The sequence below is a fragment of the Mustela lutreola genome, chromosome 1 (genome assembly GCF_030435805.1).
Source record: "Mustela lutreola isolate mMusLut2 chromosome 1, mMusLut2.pri, whole genome shotgun sequence".
NCBI lineage: Eukaryota > Metazoa > Chordata > Mammalia > Carnivora > Mustelidae > Mustela > Mustela lutreola.
The window spans coordinates 74,273,465-74,279,792 of NC_081290.1; positions in this window are offsets into that span (position 1 = coordinate 74,273,465).

The following is a 6,328-nucleotide window of genomic DNA, read 5'->3' on the forward strand; positions in this document are numbered from 1 at the left end:
CTTTAGTTTTATTTTGTCTGCAATATTTAAATAAATACTTGAGAGAGAATAGAAATTGTTTCATTATTAGAAGGAAAAATGTTAATGTCTTTACTAAGACTTAAGTCATTTCCAAATTTCCAAATAGAATCTTCAGAGGTCTTGTACAAATGTTTACTGTGGACCATGATCATAAATTCCAACCAGTCTTGAGTTGTGTAATAGTGTGTTTGTGTGTGTGTGTCTTAGTATCTATTTATCTATTGAGCTATCCTGTCATCTATCTATTCACCTTTTAATACTACTGGCAGCCATAAATATATACTAGTCTTCATAGAAACTTAAACACCATGAAACTTAATACCCCACATGGGATATCAAATTATCAATATTTTTCCTTAACTTGTTGCTTTCTTTTCATACAATTGATGAAAAAAATATATTATTCCAACAATACTTGAAATTTTGGTTCATTTTTGATATATATTATATTTATAAATAAATATGTATAAACACATGTACCTATACAATAAGGATATAGTATCACCATTAGACAAAAATAAGAAGTAAAGTGAAAGGAGTTGCTTAGATCCAGAAATGTACCCATACCTTCAAGTGTGAATTCAAAACCATATTTTCCAGATCTAGTCTTTCCTGGTTTAAATGTCTGTCTGACTGTTAAGCAAACAAAGTAACAAAATATGTAGCCGTATTGGAATAGGTATATTGGAATTAAAATTTAGCAATCTGCATCTCTAGGATGGTATTATTTCTAATTATTATAAGATACATGGGGTACAAAATGAATAGATAGGTGTGATAAATGGAAAACAATATTTAGTTTAACATCTCCAAGGACAGGCACTAGGTGGCCTTAAATATTGAAAGATTCCTTTTAAATCACACAGTTGTAATAATGTCTGTCCTAAAATTGCGGCTAGTCTTTTATTTTCAAGGTTAATTGCCACTCTTCGCATCAGTTCTTCCAGTACTTTTCCATAAACGAAGACCATCCGCACAGTGTCAAACTGTACATACAGTCTGCAACATTCTGAATGTTTATCTCCCCTCCTTTTTTTTCTTTTTTAAGCTACTTTTTTTTGTTGGTTTAGTTTTTCAGAAGAGTCATACTATGGTATTCTGGCAAAACAGCACTGACCTGCTGTCTGACTCATAGAGCTTGATTGTTTCCAGAAGTGTAGAGATGTGACTTCATTTCTCCTGTCTTTCTTTTCTTTCTTTTTTTTTCTTTCTTTCATTATAACAACTTCATGGTGAGTGAGTTTGGGATGCATTTGGTATTCTCTATAATGAAACTGAAAAAAAACAACAACAACAATGAAAGGACATACTAAGAAATACAAAAGAGAGTCATAGATGATGAGGTGTCATTTTCTATCTTCTTTAAAAATGTTATTTATTTTCATTGTGTGATGTTCTCAAGAGTGATTTGGATATTTAAATCAGATTCCAAAAAATGCCTTTATTGGCAATATTACCTCCAATTTGCGTAGAGGAAGGTGATAACTCCATACATCTAATAATTTTTTTTCATGCATATTAAAATATTTATAATATTTTTTATTTATTGAATTCCCAGTACAGTCGGACTTTACATTTAGTAATCTCTAATATGAATGGTTCCTACTCAAATGAAAAAGAACAATGCAAAAATTGAGCTTTTTGCAAATCTTTAAACATAAATGAGTAATAAACTTAAGATAGCCAGATGGTTTAAATTTCTTTAGATTAGTCTCTGTTTGTTCAAACATGTAGATCAGGAAACAAGGATTGGCGAACGTTTTTTTCTTAAAGGGCTGGAGAGTAAATATTTCAGGATTGTTGGCATTATGCTCTTGGTCACAGCTACTCACATATTACATTGTAATGTGAAAGCCACTACTGACAATATGTAAATAACAAGGTATGGCTGTGGTGAGGGAACAGAAGGCAAGCTGAGAACAAAGCAGAAGCTGACACCCTGCAACCTCCCCTGGACCCCTCAGTACTAAATGGGACTTGTTTGACATTCTTCCAGGAATCTCCCATCCTACATTAAATACCTTGCTAGAGGGGAAGAACAACCTTAACCTGACAATGGCATGGCCTCAGTTTCTGGATCTATTGTAGGTCCTCTTTAGCATATGAAAGTTCTATTGAAACCTCCCTTTCAGGATGCCTGGGTGGCTCAGTCAGTAAGCATTAAGCATCTGCCTTCAACTCAGGTCATGATCCAAGGGTCCTGGGATCAAGGTGCATGGGGTTCCCTGCTCAGCAGGAAGCCTGCTTCTCCCTCTCCCACTCCCCCTGCTTGTGTTCCCTCTCTCTCTGTCTCTTTCTGTCAAATAAATAAAATCTCTAATGAAAAAAAAGAAAGAAACCTCCCTTTTTCCTTACCTCCCCCAACCCCATCATATATAATCTACCACCTCACACAACCAGCTCTTCCTGCCCATGGGTCCTGTCCCCATGCTTTAATAAGCCACCATTTTGCCCCAAAGATATTTCAAGAATTCTTTCTTGGTCATTGGTTCTAGACTGCACCCCGCTGAACCTCACCTATATACTAAAACTTAATCAGCTGTGGCCTAATAAAGCTTTATTTATAAAAACAAGTTGCCCACAATAGTTTGCAGACCCCTGATGTAGATAATTGTTCAGCATTATTGGGTACATAGAAATTAATGTAATTATTGACCTTAGCATTCTTTCTGTAGGTTAACAAATGTTTTAATAGATGTGTGAAAGAGTGGGAGGTAAGTTGAGACATGATTCTGACCTCAACTAAAAATAATAAAAAGGCAATATTTAAACAATGAAAGTTTGTGTCCCTGTACCTTCAAGTAAAGAAATGCTCTTGATAAAATCTTCCAATTTTAAGTCTATGATTTATTGAAATAATGTATTTTATTTACTATCTACTTGTTTGATATGGCCTTAGAAGGTAAAAATAAAGGATCAAGAAAATAGCCACAAGTTCAGAATATTCGATTCTCAAATGTTTCTGGCTTTGTACAAATTGGGAGAGGAGACTACTCTGCTAAATATTCCTTTCTACTGTTGGAGATAACGTAGAGCATGAAATCATCCATAATACCTGGCTCACTAAAATGTAACACAGACACCACGCGGGGCTGTGGAAGGTTTTGGAGAGGACTTTAGGCCTTTGGAATGCCACAGGAGTTGCCTTCTCCAAGTTTTCTTAGCCCAAATAGCTGCCCTGTGATCCAAGAGATGTATGCATTGTCCCCTAGGCTGTGTTTGGCAGAACCCCTAGAGCATGCAGATTAGCATACCATATCTTTCCTGTAAACAGATCTCCTAATTCCAGTAGGATACCTTATCACACATCATGTGCCTAAGAAACAGTGATAGCGATTTAAGATTATGCTGAAGGACCAATAAAGGAGGACACAAAAAAGAGCAAAGGGTCTTGACTCTGAGCATTGATCCCTCTTGCTTTCCCCTCTCACAGCAAAGTTTGGAGTCGTTTTCATCCATTGGTACAGGGATTGCTGGCCATTACTCACATTGTACAATTGTTGGGTACAAGGTTATAGATCTAAATTAGATCAAACATGTTTTGCATAAGAATTATGTTATATATTCTAATTGATTTTTTTGTCTACCTATCCCATCAATAACTGATAAGGTATGTTGAAATTTCCCACTCTGATATTAGATATGTCTATTTCTCTTTTTAGTTTTGTAAATTTTTGCTTTATGTATTTTGAGGTTGTTTACTAGGTACACATAAATTTAGAATCATATTTTTTGACAGGTTGTCTCTGTCATTATGAAATGTCACTCTTAAAACTTGGGGTTCACAGTGCTTCATCCATCTGTAACTTAAACATCATTGATTTTAAAGAATTGTCTTAACACTTCAAATATTATGGGTTTCACATCATACTCATCTAGGACTCCAAATTAAATATTGTGTTAAACTTCATGCCAAATACCATAGACCCCCTACTATGCTCTTTTATTTTTATTTTTTTGATATGCCACCTTTTTCTTTCATCTTGTTCTTTAATCTCTGTGCCATCTGTTCAGTTATTGACTTCAGTTATGTTATTCTTCAGTTCCAGAATTTTGGTGTAATATATTTATAGATTTTAGTTCTCTGATGAAGTTTTCTCTTCTTTTTTTTTCCCTTTAATAACTTGAACATTAAATTACAATCATATGAAAGCCTCCTTTAGACAACTCCAATATATGGCTTTCTTGTGTTTTTCTTTTTATTTTCTATATTTTATCTTGATTTTTGTCAGCTATCACACATTTTTATGCTAGATTAATTGTGCTCAAATGCCAGATACTATAAAAGAAAAATTTTAGACTAAATTTGAAGAGGCCTACAATTTGTACTCCCTTTGAGCTCTTGGTTTAATTTCTGACAGTTTAATTGAGGGAAGAAAAAGTAAGTTTAATCAGTGATTGAGAACATTCAAAGCTGTGATTCAGTACTGCGAGGAATTTTATTTCCTGTAAACCCTTAATGCCAGGGCATAGTCTTTGGTGTTCTCAGATTTCAGAGGAAGTGCTGGTGGTAAACAACCACAAATTTCTTTGGTATAGCTGGAGGAGAACCTAGAGATGCTTCTGTTTATTGAGCTTTATCCTATGTTATCCAAAAACATAGAAACATCATTTTGCATTATAATTATTTTATATCCTTGCTAATACTTGGTAATGTAAATCTTTTTTATTTCTCCCATTATAGTTTATGTGAAATGGTATGTTATTGTGTTTTAGCTTTGGATTTCCCTGGTAGGTAGTGATATAGTACATCTTCTTATGCACCTAATGACCATTAGTATACCTCTTTAGTGAAGTGTCTTTTAACATCTTTGTCTGTTGCATCCTTGGCTTCTCATTGAGGTGTGATTTTTTTTTCTTTTGAGGTGTGAATGTTTTTTATATTATATGCATACACCACTTTTACCAGAAATATATATTGCAAATATTATGCCTCATTTTGTGCCTTGATTTTTTTTAGTTTTCTTAATGGTTACTTTTAATGAGGTAATGCTCTGAATTTTGAGAAAATTCTGGTCATCTTCTAAAGGCTCATGCTTTTGGTGTCCTATTTTAGAAATCTTTCCATACTCCAAAATATTAAACATTTTCTATTGTGTTTTTTTTCTAGAAGTTTTATATTATTAACTTTTACTTTTAGGTCTATGATCTATTTTATTTTGATTTATGCATTTCTGTGAGATGTGTTGTTGATGTTTACTTTTCTCTAATACAAATATAGGTAGTAGTTGTTTTGTCACCATACATATTGGAAGACTTCTTTCCCCTATTGAACAGCTCTGAAGTTTTATTTAAAAGCAACTGATAATATATGTGTAGGTCTATTGGCTGACTTTCTATTCTCATTCATGCTCTATATGCTTATCCTTCTATTAGTATCATCAACAAAGAGGCAACCCACGGAATGGGAGAAAATATTCACAAATGACAATATAGACAAAGGGCTGACATCCAGGATCTATAAAGAACTCCTCAAACTCAACACACACAAAACAGATAATCATGTCAAAAAATGGGCAGAAGACATGAACAAACCCTTCTCCAATGAAGACATGCAAATGGCTAACAGGCACATGAAAAAATATTCATCATCACTAGCCATCAGGGAGATTCAAATCAAAACCACGTTGAGATACCGCCTTATACCAGTTAGTATGGCCAAAATTAACAAGACAGTAAACAACGTGTGTTGGAGATGATGTGGAGAAAGAGGAACCCTCTTACATTGTTGGTGGGAATGAAAGTTGGTACAACCACTTTGGAAAACAGTGTCAAGATCCCTTAAGAAATTAAAAATAGAGCTACCTTATGACCCTGCAATTGCACTACTAGGTATTTACACCAAAGATACAGATGTAGTGAAAAGAAGGGCTGTCTGTACCCCAATGTTCATAGCAACAATGACCACAGTTGCCAAACTGTGGAAAGAACCAAGATGCCCTTCAATGGACGAATGGATAAGGAAGATGTGGTCCATATACACTATAGAGTATTATGCCTCCATCAGAAAGGATGAATTCCCAACTTTTGTAACAGCATGGATGGGACGGGAAGAGGTTACTCTTAGTGAAATAAGTCAAGCAGAAAGAGTCAATTATCATATGGTTTTACTTATTTGTGGAGCATAAGAAATAACATGGAGGACATGGGGAGATGAAGAGGAGAAGGGAGTTGGGGAAAATTGGAGGGGGAGATGAACCATGAGAGACTGTGGACTCTGAGAAAGAATCTGAGGGTTTTGGAGGGGTGGGGGGGTAGGAGGTTGGGTAAACCTGGTGGTGGGTATTATGGAGGGCACGTATTGCAT